This window comes from Anabrus simplex, chromosome 2, assembly GCF_040414725.1.
Source record: "Anabrus simplex isolate iqAnaSimp1 chromosome 2, ASM4041472v1, whole genome shotgun sequence".
Classification (NCBI taxonomy): Eukaryota; Metazoa; Arthropoda; class Insecta; order Orthoptera; family Tettigoniidae; genus Anabrus; species Anabrus simplex.
The window spans coordinates 154,094,629-154,115,382 of record NC_090266.1 but is presented as its reverse complement, the minus strand read 5'-3'; the positions used below and the strand labels follow the sequence as shown (position 1 = coordinate 154,115,382).

General features: G+C 38.6%; 1 protein-coding gene across 1 annotated transcript in view; it reads right to left on the bottom strand.

Annotated features, from left to right (window-relative positions):
- The window catches only part of LOC136863946 (cytosolic 10-formyltetrahydrofolate dehydrogenase), a 234,936-nt gene that overhangs the window by 43,767 nt on the left and 170,415 nt on the right, over positions 1-20,754 (bottom strand). The gene's annotated exons all lie outside the window — the stretch shown is intronic.

Sequence of the window (20,754 nt, the reverse complement as noted above, 5' to 3'; positions counted from 1 at the left end):
GATATAGAAAGAGAATAGGTGACATACAGGGATGCTGTAGTAGAAATAGCAAGGGAATGCCAAGGAACAACTGTGTGTGTAAAGATAGGAAAAAGCAAACAGTTTGGTGGAATGATAAAGTGAGAGCAGCTTGTACACGCTAAAGGAAGACGTTTCAGAAATCTCTCCAGCAGGGAAACTGTTCTGGACTGTAATAAAGAATCTTAGGAAGGGAGGGAAAAGCAAATTAATGTTTTGGGTAAATCAGGTTGAACTCGTAATAGATTCAAGGGAATCGCTGGACAGGTGAAAGGAATATTTTGAAAATATTCTCATCATGAAAGGAAATCTTCCTGGTGGCATCGCCAACAACCAGACTCATGGGAAGGAGGACAATGATTGTTGGTTAAATTAAACTTGATGAAGTGGAAACGATGGCAAATAAACTCCCTTGTCATAAAGCAGCAGGAATAGATGAAATTGGACCTGAAATGGTGACATATAGTGGGAAGGCAGGGATGAAATGGCTTTACAGAGTAATAAAGCACGGAGTGTTAGTAAGGTACCTTCTGACTGAATTAAAGCAGTAATTGCACCTATCTATAGGCAAAGGAACAAGAAGGAATGCATCAGCTATTGAGGTATCTCATTGAACAGTATACCAGGCAAGATGTTCACTGACCTCTTGGAAGGGAGGGTGCGATCAATGGTTTGAGACCACAGAGGAGCTGTCAGGATCATATTTTAAGTATGTGCCAAAACCAAAGCAAACCCCATGGCGCAACAGCCCCAAAGGGCCATGGCCTACCAAGCGACTGCTGCTCAGCCTGAAGGCCTGTAGATTATAAGGTGTCGTGCAGTCAGCACGATGACTCCTCTCGGACGTTATTCTTGGCTTCCTGAACCGGATTCAGTATACACCAGGTAATTGAAAAATGCTACAAGAGGAATAGACAGTTATGTTTATGTTTCATAGATCTAGAGAAACGAGATCATTTTGTGCAGAAGCAGTGCACTGTGAGAGACATGGAACAGGCAAACCTTGTTCTATATTTAGTCCTTACCACTTGGATTGCTTGGTGTTCTAAAATTTAAGCAATGGAAATAAATGCCATTGTTATTATTAAATTTCATGCTATTTGTTTAGACTGGATTAGACCCAACAGTCTGCTCTGGAAAAGATCAAGTTTACACATCTGAAATTAACTTCAAAAAGAATGTGGGTTACTGTAGTCACGTCCTAGTTCGTGAACCATGGGCAACGGCTGAGTGGCCTAGTAAGTGGTCCTGAGAGTCGGGATACCAGTTGCTATGGAATGGGAATGGGCATCTATGACATATTCTGAGTCGTGGCCCTCCTTGTGCTCAGGCGGCTAGGACTATACAATTCACCGGTGGTCCATAATCTGTTAGAGGAGAGATCCTCACTTGGACTATGTGCAAGTAGGGCAGCATCCTGCTTCATGAATTTACCGAGCTCAGAACACTTTAAGCAAGCCTCGGACCTATGGGAGTAATGGAGTCCCACTCCCATTTGACAGGCGAGGGACTCCTTGGAAGCAACTTGGCGAACGAAATGGAATTTGATGGGGAGCTATCAATATTAATGGGGCTTATGGAAGAAAGAAGGTAGAACTGGCTGAGTCAGCAAAGAGGATGCATCTGGATGTGCTAGGAGTAAGTGATATTCGGGTAAGGGGAGATAATGAGGAAGAGATAGGAGATTATAAAGTGTACTTGACGGGTGTTAGAAAGGGAAGGGCAGAGTCTGGGGTAGGGCTCTTTATCAGGAATACCATTGCACGCAACATAGTTTCTGTTAGGCACGTAAATGAGCGAATGATGTGGGTAGATTTGTCAGTGGGAGGAATTAGGACAAGAATTGTGTCCGTGTATTCACCATGTGAGGGTGCAGATGAGGATGAAGTTGACAAGTTTTATGAAGCATTGAGTGACATCGTGGTCAGGGTCAACAGCAAGGATAGAATAGTGCTAATGGGCGATTTCAATGCAAGAGTTGGGAATAGAACTGAAGGATACGAAAGGGTGATTGGTAAATGTGGGGAAGATATGGAAGCTAATGGGAATGGGAAGCGTTTGCTGGACTTCTGTGCTAGTATGGGTTTAGCTGTTACGAATACATTCTTCAAGCATAAGGCTATTCACCGCTACACATGGGAGGCTATGGGTACCAGATCCATAATAGACTATATCTTAAGAGACTTTGAATTCAGGAAATCTGTTATGAATGTACGAGTTTTTCGCGGATTTTTTGATGATACAGACCACTATCTGATCTGTAGTGAACTAAGTATCTCTAGGCCTAGGGTAGAGAAAGTGAAATCTGTCTGCAAACAAATAAGGGTAGAACGTCTCCAGGACGAGGAAATTAGACAGAAGTACACGGATATGATTAGTGAGAAGTTTCGAACAGTAGACAGTAAGCAGGTTCAGAATATAGAAAGTGAATGGGTGGCATACAGGGATGCTGTAATAGAAACAGCAAGGGAATGTCTAGGAACAACTGTGTGTAAAGATAGGAAAAGGCGAACATCTTGGTGGAATGATGAAGTGAGAGCAGCCTGTAAACGTAAAAAGAAGGCTTATCAGAAATGGCTCCAAACAAGGGCCAAGGCAGACGTAGATGAAAGAAACAGAGTGAAACAAATAGTTGTTGAATCCAAAAGGAAGTCATGGGAAGATTTTGGTAATAACCTGGTAAGGCTAGGTCAAGCAGCAGGGAAACCTTTCTGGACAGTAATAAAGAATCTTAGGAAGGGAGGGAAAAAGGAAATGAACAGTGTTTTGAGTAATTCAGGTGAACTCATAATTAGAGACGGGAATTATAGGCACGAATAGGTTAGAATGCAAACATATTTAACCAAGGCGCAGGTGCATGTTACCTGCATGATGGTTCTGCGGTGAGATTTGCATATATAATCGATCTGGACAAACAGAACCCCTAAAATTTATGCAACACCCCGACATAACTGTAGAGCGGCTAGATTACACTTGCGCCTTCTTCAAATACGTTTGCATTCTAACCTGTTTGTGACTATAATTCCCGTCTCTACTCATAAAAGATCCCAGGGAATCACTGGAGAGGTGGAGGGAATATTTTGAACATCATCTCAATGTAAAAGGAAATCATCATGGTGGTGTTGCAAACAGCCAAGCTCATGGGGAGGAGGAAAATGATGTTGGTGAAATTATGCTTGAGAAAGTGGAAGGGATAGTAAATAAACTCCATTGTCATAAGGCAGCAGGAATAGATGAAATTAGACCTGAAATGGTGAAGTACAGTGGGAAGGCAGGGATGAAATGGCTTCATAGAGTAGTAAAATTAGCGTGGAGTGTTGGTAAGGTACCTTCAGATTGGACAAAAGCAGTAATTGCACTTATCTATAAGCATGGAAACAGGAAGGATTGCAACAACTATCGAGGTATCTCATTGATTAGTATACCAGGCAAAGTATTCACTGGCATCCTGGAAGGGAGGGTGCGATCAGTCGTTGAGAGGAAGTTGGATGAAAACCATTGTGGTTTCAGACCACAGAGAGGTTGTCAGGATCAGATTTTCAGTATGCGCCAGGTAATTGAAAAATGCTATGAGAGGAATAGGCAGTTGTGTTTATGTTTCGTAGATATAGAGAAAGCATATGACAGGGTACCGAGGGAAAAGATGTTCGCCATACTGGAAGACTATGGAATTAAAGGTAGATTATTAAAATCAATCAAAGGCATTTATGTTGACAATTGGGTTTCAGTGAGAATTGATGGTAGAATGAGTTCTTGGTTCAGAGTACTTACAGGAGTTAGACAAGGCTGTAATCTTTCACCTTTGCTGTTCGTAGTTTACATGGATCATCTGCTGAAAGGTATAAAATGGCAGGGAGGGATTCAGTTAGGTGGAAATGTAGTAAGCAGTCTGGCCTATGCTGACGACTTGGTCTTAATGGCAGACTGTGCCGAAAGCCTGCAGTCTAATATCTTGGAACTTGAAAATGGGTGCAATGAGTATGGTATGAAAATTAGCCTCTCGAAGACTAAATTGATGTCGGTAGGTAAGAAATTCAACAGAATCGAATGTCAGATTGGTGATACAAAGCTAGAACAGGTCGATAATTTCAAGTATTTAGGTTGTGTGTTCTCCCAGGATGGTAATATAGCAAGTGAGATTGAATCAAGGTGTAGTAAAGCTAATGCAGTGAGCTCGCAGTTGCGATCAGCAGTATTCTGTAAGAAGGAAGTCAGCTCCCAGACGAAACTATCTTTACACCGGTCTGTTTTCAGACCAACTTTGCTTTACGGGAGCGAAAGCTGGGTGGACTCAGATTATCTTATTCATAAGTTAGAAGTAACAGACATGAAAGTAGCGAGAATGATTGCTGGTACAAACAGGTGGGAACAATGGCAGGAGGATACTCAGAATGAGGAGATAAAGGCTAATTTAGGAATGAACTCGATGGATGAAGCTGTACGCATAAACCGGCTTTGGTGGTGGGGTCATGTGAGGCGAATGGAGGAGGATAGGTTACCTAGGAGAATAATGGACTCTGTTATGGAGGGTAAGAGAAGTAGAGGGAGACCAAGACAACGATGGTTAGACTCGGTTTCTAACGATTTAAAGATAAGAGGTATAGAACTAAATGAGGTCACAACACTAGTTGCAAATCGAGGATTGTGGCGACGTTTAGTAAATTCTCAGAGGCTTGCAGACTGAACGCTGAAAGGCATAACAGTCTATAATGATAATGTATGTATGTATGTATGTATTTATGTAAATCCACCTTACCTGTCTGACTGCTTCTACATATCCTTATATTACTGGCCTGTGACAGGACCACTGTTTGTAAGTAAGGAGATCTGTCCATAAGAAGACTTGGGCATATGCAAAAGCCTTGAAATATCTAACAACTGTTAAAATGATACCGATATAAATATTAAGAAGCCTTTCTTGTGGACAGCCAAGATTTTCTTCTGATGACGCAGAGCACAGTTCTCTGAGAAACGTAAAGAATTTCACCTTATTTTCTTGACACGGCATAAGCCCAAAAGCCTATACACTATCATGTCTATACGTACAGGCTGTGAAAGCATCAATGGCAATATTATTGAGAACTCCCTGCAAATACAGTACTTCACCATCATTTTTGTATTTCAGAGGATGAGCCACACTAAGGAAATCGCTTATACACTACCTCCGCAAGCAATAGTTAAATTTAGAACACCAAGCAGTCCAAGTGGTAAGGACTCATAAATATACAACAAAGTTTTTGTGTTCCATGTCTCTCACACTGCACTGTTTTTGCACAAAATGATCTCATTTTACCATTTTAGGTAGAGATATAATAGAACTGGAAACACATATTATTAGAGATGGGATTATGATAATAGGAGACCTGAATGCTCATGTGGGAACTGACAGAATGGGGTATGAGAATGTTCTGGGCCCACATGGGTATGGCAATAGAAATGAAGATGGAGAGAAACTGTTGGACTTTTGTATCAGAAATATCCTGATAATAAAGAACACATGTTTTGAAGAGGAATAGCCATAAGATCAGCCAATATAGTTCGGATGGACAGTATGGAACACTATTCGATTTTATAATAACAGACCGAGAATGGGAAAGATACGTCATGAATATGAAGATAATCCCCAGTGAAAGTATGGAAGGTGATCATAGATTATTAATTGTGGAATTAAAACAAGTAAAAATCCCTAAAATTGTATTGAAGGAGAAACCAAAGATCAGGATTTGGGAATTGGAGGAGGAGGATAAAAGAATGGCATTCCAAGATTGTATAAAAAGGAAGTTGCCTAACACAGAAATACGAAGTGTAGAAGAAGAGTAGGACATGCAGACATTTGTGGAAGCAGCAGTTGAGGTATGCAGGAAAACAAAAGCAAAGGTTAAGGGAAAGGAGACACGGTGGTGGACAGACAAAATAAAAAAAGAAATAAAAGAAATAAAAGATAGGAACAAGGTGAAGAAAGAAATGGATAAGGAAAAGCAAAAAACGTATCAGAGGGATGAGAATAAGATAGAAAGGTTACATGTGGAATACATAAGATTGAAACTAGAAGTAAAGAGGAGTATCAAGGAAGAAAAGGAGAAATGTTAGTGAGAGTTTACCAACAAAATTGAGCAAGATAGTCGAGGAAATCAGGAACTATTATACACAGTAATAAAACTGAAAAGAATAAATCAAGAAAAAATCAAGGCATTAGAGAGAGAAGTTGGATCCATAGTACATGGCAAAGAGGGTCTTCAGAAGTTGATGGCAAAGTATTTTGAAAAACTTTATAATGAGAATGACTGTTCGGAGGAAGGAGATAAGAAAATGGAAATAATAGGCGGAGAAAAAGAAGAGAACCCGATAACATGGTTGGAACTTGAAAGGACAGTGAAAGCAATGACCAAAGGTAAAGCAAGTGGAAAAGATGAATTCAATGCTGATATGATTAAGGCAGCAGGAATTTTTTGCTAGTTGCTTTACGTTGCACCAACACAGATAGGTCTTATGGCGACGATGGGACATGGAAAGGCTAGGTGTAGGAAGGAAACGGCCGTGGCCTTAATTAAGGTACAGCCCCAGCATTTGCCTGGTGTGAAAATGGGAAACCACGGAAACACAGCAGGAATCACTGGACTACAGTGGCTATACCCAGCCCTCAATATCATATGAAAGGATGAAAGGATACCTGAAGATTGGCAACAAGGAAGCATTGTACCACTGTTCAAAAAAGGAAATAGGAAGAAATGTGAAAATTATAGAGGTATAACCCTATTATCACATGGGCTAAAAATAATGGAGAAAGTCATAGACAAAAGACTGAGGGATATATAAGAAACACAGTTAGAGGAAGAACAATATGGCTTTAGACCGAATAGATCAACAATAGACTTGATATTTACAGTCCGAACGATAATGAAAAAACATCTGGAAAGGAACAAGGAAATCATCTTCGTATTTTTTAATTTGGAATAAGCTTATGATACAGTTAAGACAAAACATGTATGGGAATGCCTACTGAAAAGGAATGTACCAAAATCATTAACAAGATAAAAATGTTGAATCAGGAGAGTAAAAGCAGTGTACAAGTGGGGAGTGGTTACTCTGAAACATTTTATACAAAAAAAGGTCTCAAGCAAGGAAGTGCACTTTTGCCATTATTGTTTATTATATTGATGGATGAAATCATAAAACGTGTAAAACAGAGTATCAGTAGTGATGAAGTGAATGCTTTGGTATTTGCAGATGATGCAATGATTTGGGGAAAAGGAAGAAAGGAAAAAAGGAAGTACAAAGGAGACTGGACATTTGGAATGAAAATCTGAAGAAGTTTGGAATGGTAATTAGTAAAAAGAAAACTGTAGTCATGCACCGTGGAAAAGAAAAAAAACTACACACCAAGTGAACATAGACAGAGAACAGTTAGAGAATGCAGAACAGTTTACATATCTGGGTAGCATTACTAATGGAAGTAATGAAATCAACACTGAAATTAATAACAGGCTAAGTAAAGGTACAACATTTTATCATCAAGTCAGAGAGCTTTTATGGGATGACAAAGTACCCAAGAGAATGAAATTAACATTATCTAAACAGTATTTCATACCAACTGCAACATACGGACTAGAAACGCTGGTAACCAGTAAGAGACCAGATAGTAAGATCTAAGCAGTAGAAATGACATTTTTAAGAACATCAGTTAAAAAGACAAGAGATAGAATTCAAAATATTAAAATCAGAGAAGAGCTAAATATAGAACCGTTAGTACAGAAGATACAGAAAGCAAGATTGAGATGGTTCGGACATGTAAAAAGAATGGGAAAGAAACCGGTAGCAAGAAGGGAATTGGAAAGAAAAGTTAAGGAAAAGAGTCCAGTTGGAAGACCGAGAAGAAGGTGGAGGGATCAGATTTGGAGGACGTTAGAGAAGCTGGATTGGATGTGGCGGAAGTAATGGAGCAGGAAAAGTGGAAGGACAGAAAGGAGTGGAGGAGGCTTGTTAACCACACCCAGGCGACTGGAGTGGGACATTGATGATGATGATGATAATGATATAATAGAAGTCTGACAGTTTTCTGCAAATTCACATTTTTAAACCTTAGTTATTGTAATGAAGCATATTCACATCTCTCCCATGTCAGCCAGTTAGATTACATCACATCTCCACATCACACAAATAATATAGTTTCCTTTCTGCAACAGCCCATTAAGTGGAAAATTTCAGGATTTCAACAACGGTGAAGGGGTCTGTTAGAAACATACATAAGAGAGGAGGGGATTAGGAAAATGAAAAGATGAAATCAAGCTCCATACCTAAAGCAGAAGAAGAGTAAGTACAATACTCCATTCTTCTTTCACACACGAACATTGATTTGTAATGTTCTACTCTCCAATATGAGTTTATTACATTCTAATCCTATGGTATGTCAACCATTCTTTACACTTTCTTTTCCTCTGTGATGTACAGAAAAATATCAAACTCAGCTCTGCCTATTATTAGGTCATTGCTGTGGGAATCAGGCACCTAAAATCAAGATCGCCATCAGTCCATATGGCACAGATTTTCATCAGCAGAAAAGCCATATGAATGGAACGGTGCAGCTCGGAGGGAGTGGCAGACATTATTTAATACCAGGCACCCTCCTGCTGGTTTTGATCTCCCATGAAAGATACCGGTTGCCCTGAACAGAATTCAAACCAACCATGGACAATGTGGTTTGCTGCTTTTATAATTCGGGTAGGAGAACATTCCCCAGCAGTGACTGCAGTGTAGCGAATCAAACTATCCCTCACACCATATCAGACCACCTGAGGAGAGCATACTCTAGACTGCTGGAGGACTTGGTGAGAACATCTACACAGGCAATACCTGGATAAACTGGATATATGCCTATGAAATATGAATGATTAAGTTGATTATTTCAATGGTTCGCTCCAGTTCTTGTACAGGGTGATCCACTATCATGTTCCTATTTTTATTTTACTGCGTATTTTATCATAAACGATGTAATATCATTACCTCTACTGTAATATTATGCTCTATTGTATGCCATTACGTGTCATTATGTAATTGTTACATAATTGTTATTTGTTTTTATTTGGCGCATAGACTGAACACGGCTGACTGTGCTTGAATTGCAGCTAGATGGATGTATGGCAGTCACCTGTAATGGTGCAAAGATGGTGGAGACAGGAGATGGGGAGACACGCGACTCTGGACATGAAGACAATAAAGAGACTGCATGCCAATTTGTTGTGTTACTCACCAAAAGGGTGCTGGGCCCCCAAAGACAGTTGTCACTGAAGAGGCTAAAACCAACGCTGTTGCGGCTTTTGCGCAAAGTCCCAACAAGTCCTTGAGACAATATCAGAGGGAATCAGGTTTACTGTATGGTTCGGTCCAATGGATAATGAAGGAGATAGACTGGAAACCACATTCTGTCCAAGCATTGTCACTGGAAGACTGTGATGTTAGGATGGAGTTTGCTGAAACCACATTACAATGGATGGAAGAAGAACGAGATATCCTCAGTATCATTCTGTGGTTCGACAAGCCGTGTTTCAAGTGGGTGGGTACATAAATCACCATAAATGCCATTACTCGGCAATCCTGCAGCTACAATTGTAAAATTAGTCATGTCCTTCAATAACTGTGTGGTGTGGTATTCATGATGAAACTCTTATCGGTCCTTACATTCTTCGTGAGATAATGAATGTGGAGAGGTATGTGCACATGCTACAAACTTTTGTTCATCCCACTGTTTCAACATGGGACAGAGTAGACAATGTGCACTTCATGCACAATGGGGCACCTCCCCACTATGCATTGATTTCGCGAGAATGGCTTGATAATGCTTTTCCGGGCCGCATTATTGGGCGTCGCGGAAATGTTGAGTAGCCACTGAGAACTCCAGACTTGACCCCATTATATTTTATCCTCTGGGAGTATTTGAAAGAGAAGGTGTATGCCAGAAAACCATGTGACTTGGACACTTTGGAAGCAGTCTATAGGGAAGAGTGTGCGCGGGTACGGTTTGTCAGGAACGTTGGGCCCCGACTGCAATGGTGTGCGGCTAATGCTGGTGCCTATGTTGAAATATGAAATGGCAAGGACCATCTATAAATATAAAAGTACATGTCTTGACTGAATGACTGATTGACTGACTGACTGATTCATCATCCCCGAGCCAAAACTACTGGGCATAAAGAAATGAAATTCTGAGGATACATCTATACATATAAAGTAGCTTGTCCTAATTGACTGACTGACTGACTGACTGACTGACTGACTGACTGACTGACTGACTGACTGACTGACTGACTGACTGACTGACTGACTGACTGACTGACTGATTCATCATCGCCGAGCCAAAACTACTGGACATAAAGAAATGAAATTTTGGGGATATATTCATATTAAGATGTAGGTGCTCGCTAAGAGAGGAGTTTTGGATATTCCGTCGCTAAGGGGGTGAAAAGGGGGGTGAAATTTTAAAATGAGTGTGGCTATATCTCAAAAGTTTTAAAGTTCAGAGATGTGAAAACTGGTATTTAGAATCTTCTTTAAAAATAAGGAAACAAGTATTTTTTTGTTTTCAGACAATCCCAATAGGAGTGGTGAAAAAGGGTAAAAAATGGATTGAATGCCTTTAATCAGGATACCGCTACTTATATCTCAGAAACTGAAGATATTACAGACCTCAAAATTGGTACTTTTGATCGCTGTCAAAAATAAAGAAACACGTATTTTTTTTGTTTTTGGAAAATCCAATTAATGCGAGGGTGAAAAGGGGGGGGGGTGAATTTTTAAAATGAATGCATCTATATCTCAAAAGTTTTAAAGTTTAGAGATGTAAAAATTGGTATTTAGAATCTTCATTAACAAGAAAGGAACACGTATTTTTTTGTTTTCGGAAAATCCCAATAGGAGGGATGAAAAGGGGTGAAAAATGGGTTGAATGCCTTTAAAGAGAATACTTATATCTTAGAAACCGATGATATTACAGACCTCATAATTGGTACTTTTGATCGCTTTGAAAAATAAAGAAACACATATTTTTTTGTTTTTGGAAAATCCAATTAATGCGAGGGCGAAAAGGGGGGTGAATTTTTAAAATAAGTGCATCTATATCTCAAAAGTTTTAAAGTTCAGAGATGTAAAAATTGGTATTTAGAACCTTCATTAAAAATAAAGGAACACGTATTTTTTGTTTTCGGAAAATCCTAATAGGAGGGGTGAAAAGGGGTGAAAAATGGGTTGAATGCCTTTAAAGAGAATACTTATATCTTAGAAACTGAATATATCACAGACCTGAAAATTGGTATTATGGATCTACTTTAAAAATAAAGAAACAGGTATTTTTCATTTTGGGAAAATCCAAATAATGGGGGTGAAAAGGGGGGATGAAATTTTTAAAATGAGTGTATCTATATCTCAAAACTTTTAAAGTTTATAGATTTAAAATTTGGTATTTAGAATCTCCTTTAAAAATAAAGAAACACGTATTTTTTGTTTTCGGAAAATCCTAATAGGAAGGGTGGAAAAGGGTGAAAAAGAGGTTGAATGCCTTTAATGAGGCATTCAGAACCTGAAGATATTACAGACCTGAAAATTGGTATTTGGGATCTACTTTAAAAATAAAGAAACAGGTATTTTTTCGTTTTTAGAGAATCCAAATAATGGGGGGTGAAAAGGGGGGGGTGAATTTTTAAAATGAGTGTGTCTAAATCTTAAAACTTTAAATGTTTACAGATGTAAAAATTGGTGTTTAGAATCTCCCTTAAAAATAAAGGAACACGTATTTCTTTGTTTTCTCTAAATTCCAATAGGAGGGGTGTAAAAGGGTGAATAATGGGTTGAATGCCTTTAATGAGGATACATATATCTCAGAAACTGAAGATATTACAGAACTGAAAATTTGTAAATGTGATCTCCTTTAAAAATAAAGAAACACGTATATTTTTGCTTTCTGAAAATTCAATTAATGGCGGTTAAACAGGAGTGGCAAATTGGGGTGAATTTTTTGAAAGAATATATCTACAGAATATCTGAGAAGCGTAAAATGTTACAGACGTAAAAAGTGGGTATTTGGAATCTCCTGTAAGTGTAAAGAAACATAGGTGATTTGTCTTTGGAAACTCCACTTAAGGGGATCTAAAAAGGGGTGAAATTTTAAAATGAGAATTTCTACAGTATATCTCAAAAAACTTAACATGTTACACAAGTGAAAAATGGTAATTTTTTTATTCTATTAAAATAAAGAAACGTGTATTTTTAGTTTTCGGAAATACCACTTGGGTAGTGGGGGGGGGGGGTAAAAGTGACTGAAAATGGTGTCGAATTATTTTAATTAGGCTACTGATATCTCAAAAATGAAGATGTTACACACGTGAAATTTTATTTCTGGAATCTGCTTTAAAAGTAAACAAACGCGTATTCTCGGAAAATCCAATGAAGGGGGTTTGGGGGGTTAAAGGATTGAAAAAATTAATTGACTTAATTGTATGAGAATACATACATCTAATAAAAACTAAAGTTGTTACAGGCGTGAAAATTGGTATTTTGATCTCCTTTAAAAACAAAGAAAAGCGCGTTTTTGGGGTGAAACAATCTTGGGGGGGGGGGAGTGAAAAGGAGTTGAATTCCTTTTATTTTTAAGGGGATACTTATATCTCAAAACTGATGGTAATAAACGTGAACATTGGTATTTGGAATCTCCATTAAACATAAAGAAACACGCCTTCTTTTAGTTTTCTTTTTTTTTTGGGGGGGGGGGGTAAATAAACTTAACGGCGGTGGGGTGTAAAAGAAGGTGAGACCAATTGATTTTACTGTTTATAATGTACTTATAAGGAGCCTCCGTTGCTCAGGCGGCAGCCTCTCACAGCTGGGTTCCGTGTTTCAAATCCCGGTTACTCCATGTGACATTCGTGCCGGACAAGGCAAAAGTTCAGAACACCTTACATTTTCCAGCGCTACGCATCCAGGCGCGATTGCACTGTCATTTGTTTTTCTCTCGCTCGCTTCTCGCGAAGAACTTGATCGAGCGGTGGACAGAGCTGCCAACTGTTCATATAAAGAACTAGTCCTAGTGCAGCGGCGCTACTTTTATTTACGAATCTCGTGACAAAGCCATTGGTCTGGATTGGTTAGGCCATTGGTCTTGATGAAGCAAAGGCGGTCTGGGGGCGTAAGCCCCCAGGTTAGAAGCCGCGAAGCGGCCCTAGGCCTCTAATATCCCGCGTGACAAAGCCATTGGTCTGGATTGGTTAGACCATTGGTCAGTGGCAAAGCCATTGGTCTGGATTGGTTAGACCATTGGTCTGGATCAAGCAAAGGGGATCTGGGGGCGTAAGCCCCCAGGTTAGAAGCCGCGAAGCGGCCCTAGGCCTCTAATATCCCGCGTGACAAAGCCATTGGTCTGGATTGGTTAGACCATTGGTCAGTGGTAAAGCCATTGGTCTGGATTGGTTAGACCATTGGTCTGGATCAAGCAAAGGGGATCTGGGGGCGTAAGCCCCCAGGTTAGAAGCCGCGAAGCGGCCCTAGGCCTCTAATATCCCGCGTGACAAAGCCATTGGTCTGGATTGGTTAGACCATTGGTCTGGATCAAGCAAAGGGGGTCTGGGGGCGTAAGCCCCCAGGTTAGAAGCCGCGAAGCGGCCTTAAGCCTCTAGTATCCCGCGTGACAAAGCCAGGTCTGGATTGGTTAGACCATTGGTCAGTGACAAAGCCATTGGTCTGGATTGGTTAGACCATAGGTCGTGACAAAACCATTGGTCTGGACTGGTTAGACCATTGGTCTGGATCAAGCAAAGGGGGTCTGGGGGCGTAAGCCCCCAGGTTAGAAGCCGCGAAGCGGTCCTAGGCCTCTAGTGTCCCGCGTGACACCTCCATGGGTCTGGGCAGTTGTGTATTTTTTGTGCGCGGGTTGGTAACGGAATTCACTTACTTCATTGCTAGGAGTGACGTCATATCCCGTAGCGTCTCACCCAATGGAAATGCTGGTACGTAGTTAGGCGATGGACTATGGCGCGTGATAACTTCTATTAGGTTATAAAAGCAAAATTATTTCTGGGGGATGGCGGGTGGGTTCTTAACTGTCGCAGTGAACACATCGCTCCTCCACAAGGTATTCCACTAAAGATTTCCAACATATTACATCCTTATCATGCTATAAAAGTAATGTAAGTCTTACTGAATTTCTACCCTGGACAAAATGTAGCCGGGACAGGTTTTTCTCCGGATACTCCGGCTTTCCCTGTCATCATTCATTCCAGCAACACTGTACAATATTTCATTTCATTTGTCACTCATCGATCATTGCCCCAGAGGGGAGCTTCGGCAGCCGGCACAATTCCTACTGTCGCCGCTAGATTGGGCTTTATTCATTCCATCTCTGATCCTGTCGAATGATAGGAAACAGGCTGTAGACTTTCGATGTACTTATTCTGATCATAAACCGATCATTTTTAATCTTTCCTGGGTTCTTTTTCAACAGCCATCTTTTCCTTCAGAGAACGTTCTTAGATTACAGTAGATTCTCCTGGCATATAAATAAAAATTTAAACACATTTGAAATAAACGGTAGGAATGAGATTGGCCATCAAATTGTTCACCTCTATAATAAGGTCAATAATACACGGAGGTATGTCATTCGTATCGCCAGAAATCCCGCACACTTGCCTACGCGCGACAATGGTGCTGGTCATATTGTCAACAATGACAATGGCAGCAGATGTAATTTACCACCAAGTAGCGGTCTTGCATATTGCTGTGGGGTCCAGAACATATAATAATAATAATAATAATAATAATAATAATAATAATAATAATAATAATAATATTCTGGACCGTCGTCACATGTGCCGCCCACGCTGGAAACGGGTCCTGGACGGCTAATGACTAAGAATGCAGTCCGGCCGCGGGTTCAGTAGGCTACCGCCAAGGCACTCAAGACGACGCCACGACAGATCCCCTGAAGGATTTGATCCATATTAAAAATGCTTATAGGAAAAGATGGCAAAGATTTAGGGACCCAACTAACTGGGTGGAATACCTGGACCTAGCCCGGGAAGTACGAAATCGATTGCTAGGAAGAAAGATTGAAAAATGGGAGGAAACTTGCCGTAACCTATCAGAAAACTAGACAGATCGCGAATTTTGGCGGATTCTCGCAGAAAAGGAATCAGATCGCGAATTTCAGCAGATTATATATCTAAAACAATAAGCATTCAATTACAAATTTCAGTATAATACCGTAGCAAAGCACGGATATCTTGCTAGTTTATCTATATATATAAAGTAGCTTGTCCTGACTGACTGACTGACTGACTGACTGACTGACTGACTGACTGATTCATCATCGCCGAGCCAAAACTACTGGACATAAAGAAATGAAATTTTGGGGATATATTCATATTATAATGTAGGTGCTCGCTAAGAGAGAATTTTTGGATATTCTGTCGCTAAGGGGGTGAAAAGGGGGCTGAAATTTTAAAATGAGTGTGTCTATATCTCAAAACTTTAAAAGTTTACAGATGTGAAAATTGGTATTTAGAATCTTCTTTAAAAATAAGGAAATACGTATTTTTTTGTTTCCAGACAATCCCAATAGGAGGGGTGAAAAAGGGTGAAAAAGTGGTTGAATGCCTTTAATCAGGATACCGCTACCTATATCTCAGAAACTGAAGACATTACAGACCTCAAAATTGGTACTTTTGATCGCTATCAAAAATAAAGAAACACGTATTTTTTGTTTTTGGAAAATCCAATTAATACGAGGGTGAAGAGGGGGTGAATTTTTAAAATGAGTGAATCTATATCTCCAAACTTTTAAAGTTTGCAGATGTAAAAATTGGTATTTAGAATCTTCATTAAAAATAAAGAAACACGTATTTTTTTGTTTTCGGAAAATCGCAATAGGAGGGGTGAAAAGGGGTGAAGAAAGGGTTGAATGCCTTTAATGAGGCTACTTATATTTCAGAAACTGAAGATATTACAGACCTGAAAATTGGTGTTTGGGATCTCCTTTAAAAATTAAGAAACACGTATTTTTTTGTTTCTGGAAAATCCAATTAAGGGGGGTGAAAAGGGGGTAATATTTTAAAATGAGTGTATCTATATCTCAAAACTTTTAAAGGTTATAGATGTGAAAATTGGTATTTAGAATCTCCTTTAAAAATAAAGAAACGCGTATATTTTGTTTTCGGAAAATCCCAATAGAAAGGGTTGAAAAGGTTGAAAAATGGGTCGAATGCCTTTAATGAGTCTATTTATATTTCAGAACCTGAAGTTATTACAGACCTGAAAATTGGTATTTGGGATCTCCTTTAAAAATAAAGAAAGACGTATTTTTTTTGTTTTTGGAAACTCCAATTAATGGGGGGGGGTGAAAAGGGGGTGATTTTTAAAATGAGTATATCTATATCTCAAAACTGTTAAAGTTTATAGATGTAAAAATTGATATTTGGAATCTCCTTTAAAAATAAAGGAACACGTATTCTTCTGTTTTCGAAAAATCCCAATTGGAAGGGTGTAAAAGGGTGAATAATTGGTTGAATGACTTTAATGAGGCTACTTATATTTCAGAACCTGAAGATATTACAGACCTGAAAATTGGTATTTGGGATCTACTTTAGAAGTAAAGAAACACGTATATTTTTTAAGTTTTTGGAAAATCCAAATATTGGGGGGTGAAAAGGGGGGTAAATTTTTTAAAATGAGTGTGTCTACAGATGTAAAAATTGGTAGTTAGAATCTCCTCTAAAAATAAAGCAACACGTATTTTTTTGTTTACTGTAAATCCCAATAGGAGGGGTGTAAAAGGGTGAAAAATGGGCTGAATGCATTTAATGAGGATACATATATCTCAGAAACGGAAGATATTACAGAACTGAAAATTTGTATGTGGAGTCTTCTTTAAAAATAAAGAAACACGTATTTTTTAGTTTTTGGAAAATCCAATTAATGGCGGTTAAACAGAAGTGACAAATTGGGGTGAAATTTTGAAAGACTATATCTCCAGAATATCATGGAAACGTAAAATGTTACAGACGTAAAAAGTAGGTGTTTGGAATCTCCTGTAAATGTAAAGAAACATAGGTGATTTGTTTTTGGAAACTCCATTTAAGGGGAACTCAAAAGGGGTGAAATTTTAAAATGAGAATTTTTAATGTATGTCTAAAAAAGCTTAACATGTTACAGAAGTGAAAAATGGTATTTTTTATCTCTATTAAACATAAAGAAACGTGTATTTTTAGTTTTCGGAAATACCACTTGGGTGGAGGGGGGGTGTAAAGGTTTCAAAAAATGGTGTTGAATTCTTTTAATTAGCCTACTGATGTCTCAAAAATGAAGATGTTACAGACTTGAAATTTGATATTTGCAATCTGCTTTAAAAGTAAAGAAACACATATTCTTGGTTGAAAATCCAATGAAAGAGGGGGGGGGGGGGGGGGGTGAAAGAATTGAAAAATTAATTGACTTAATTGTATGAGAATACATACATCTAATAAAAACTAAAGTTGTTACAGATGTGAAAATTCGTATTTGGATCTCCTTTAAAAACAAAGAAAAACGCGTTTTTGGGGGGAAACCAACTTGGGGGGCGGGAGTGTAAAGGAGTTGAAATCCTTTCATGAGGACACATAAATCAAAAACTGAAGAAGTTAGAGTCGTGATAATTGGTATTTAGAAGATCCTTTACTATTAAAGAAACAAGTATTTTTTGCGGGAAAATTCACTTAGGGGGGCGGGGGGAAGTAGTGTGAATTGAAGTGAAAAAAGTAAATTATTTTTATAGGGATACTTATATCTCAAAACTGAAAGTAATAGACGTGAACATTGGTGTTTGGAATCTCCTTTAAACATAAAGAAACACGCCTTCTTTTAATTTTTTTGCGGGGGGGGGGGGGGGGTGGCGGTAAATAAACTTAACGGCGGTGGGGTGTAAAAGGAGGTGAGACCAATTGACTTTACTGTTCTTAATGTACTTATAAGGATCCTCCGTTGCTCAGGCGATAGCGCGCCGGCCTCTCACAGCTGCGTTCCGTGGTTCAAATCCCGGTCACTTCATGTGCCATTCGTGCTGGACAAAACGGAGGCGGGACAGGTTTTTCTCCGGATACTCCGTTTTTCTCTGTCGTCATTCATCCCAGCACCATATAATAGTAATAATAATAACAATAATAATAATAATAATAATAATAATAATAATAATAATAATAATAATAATAATAATAATAATAATAATAATGTTCCGGACCGTCGTCAAATGTGCGGACCGCGCTGGAAACAGCTCTTGGACGGGTAATGACTAAGAATGCAGTCCGGCCGAGGGTTCAGTGCCGCCAAGGCACCCAATATGACACCACGCCGGATTTCCAGAAGGATTTTATCCATATTAAAAATGATTATAGGAAAAGATGGCAAAGATTTACGGACCCAGCTGACCGGGAGGAATACCTGAGCCTAGCCCGGGTAGTACGAAATCGATTGCTGGAAAGGAAGATTGAAAAATGGGAGGAAACGTGCCGTATTCTAATAGAAAACGAGTCAGATCGCGAATTTCGGCGGATTATATATCTAAAACAATAAGCATTCAATTATAAATTTCAGTAAAATACCGTAGCGAAGCACGGGTATCTTGCTAGTATTAAAATATAGGTGCTCGCTAAGGGAGGATTTTTGGATATTCTGTCGCTAAGCGGGTGAAAAGGGGGGTGAATTTTTGAAATGAGTGGATCTATATCTCAAAACTTTAAAAGTTTACAGATGTAAAAATCGGTATTTAGAATCTCCTTTAAAAATAAAGAAACACGTATTTTTGGTTTTCGGAAAATCACAATAGGAGGGGTGAAAAGGTTGAAAAAGGGGTTGAATGCCTTTAATGGGGATACTTATATCTCAGAAACTGAAGATATTACAGACCTGAAAATTTGTATTTGGGATCTCCTTTAAAAATAAAGAAACATGTATTTTTTGTTTTTGTAAAATCCAATTAATGGGGGGAGGGGAGAGGGGGTAATTCTGTAAAATGAGTGTATCTATATCTCAAAACTTTAAAAGTTTACACATGTAAAAATTGGTATTTAGAATCTCCTTTAAAATAAAGAAACATGTATTTTGTTTTTGTTTTCGGAAAATCCAAATAGGTGGGGTGAAAAAGGGCGAAAAAGCAGTTGAATGCCTTGAATGAGAATACTTATATCTCAGAATCTGAAGATATTACAGATCTGAAAATTGGTATTTGGGATCTCATTAAAAAATAAAGAAATACATGCATTTTTTTTTTGAAAATCCAATTAATGGGGGTTAAACGGGAGTGACGAATTGGGGTGAATTTTTAGAAAGATTATAACTACAGTATATCTCAGAAACGTAAAATGTTACACACGTAAAAATTGGTATTTGGAATCTCCTGTGAAAGTAACGAAACATAAGTGATTTGTTTTAGGAAACTCCACTTAAGGGGAACTAAAAAGAGGGTGAAATTTTAAAATGAGCATTTGTACAGTATATCTCAAAAATGTAACATGTTACAGAAGTGAAAATGGTTTCTTAATCTCTATTACAAGTAAAGAAACATGTAGTTTTTGTTTTCGGAAAAACCACTTGGGTGGGGGTGGGGGGTAATAGTGACTGAAAATGTTGTTGATTTCTTTTAATTAGGATACTGATATCACAAAAACTGAAGATGTTACAGACGTGAAATTTGGTATTTGAAATCTCCTTTAAAAATAAAGAAATACGTAGTTTTTGTTTTTGGAAATCCACTTAAAGGGAGGGAGGAAAATTGAAAAAAATTAGAAGTATTTGTATGAAGATACTATTATCTCAAAAACGAAAGATGTTGCAGACGTGAAAATTGGTATTTGGAATCTGCTTTAAAAGTAAAGAAACACATATTCTCGGAAAATCCAATGAAGAGGGGGGAGGGGGGGAGGCGGAGGTGAAAGAATTGAAAAATTAATTTAATTAATTTTATGCGGATACTTACATCTAATAAAAACTAAAGTTGTTACAGACGTGAAAACTGGTATTTGGATCTCCTTTAAAAACAAAGAAAAACGCGTTTTTGGGGGAAATCATCTCAGGGGCGAGGGTGAAAAGGAGTTGAATTCCTTTTATGAGGGCACATATCTCAAAAAATGAAGTTGTTAGAGTCATGATAATTGGTATTTAGAAGATCCTTTACTATTAACAAGTATTTTTGCCGGAAAATTAAGTTAGACGGGGGGGAGAGGAAGTGAAAAAAAATTGAATTATTTTTATGGGGATACTCATATCCCAAAACTGAAGGTAACAGGCATGAATATTGGTATTTGGAATCTCCTTTAAACATAAAGAAACACGCGTTCTTTATTCTTGGGGGGGGGGATTAAATCAACTTAACGGTGGTGGGGTGAAAAAGGAGTTGAGACCAATAATTTTACTGTTCATAATGTAATTATTCTGATCACAAACCGATCATTGTTAATCTTTCCTGGGTTCGTTTTCAAGAGCCATCTTTTCCTTTGGAGAACTTAAAGTTAGATTACAGTAGATTCTCCTGGCATGTAAATAAAATTTAAACACATTTGAAATAAACTATAGAAAGGATATTGACCGAGCAATTGTTCACCTCTACAATAAGGTCAATAATGCACGAAAGTATATCATTAGTGTCTCCAGAAACCTCGCTTACTTGCCGACGTGCGACGATGTTACTGGTCACATTGTCAGCAATGACAACGGCAGCAGATGTAATTTACC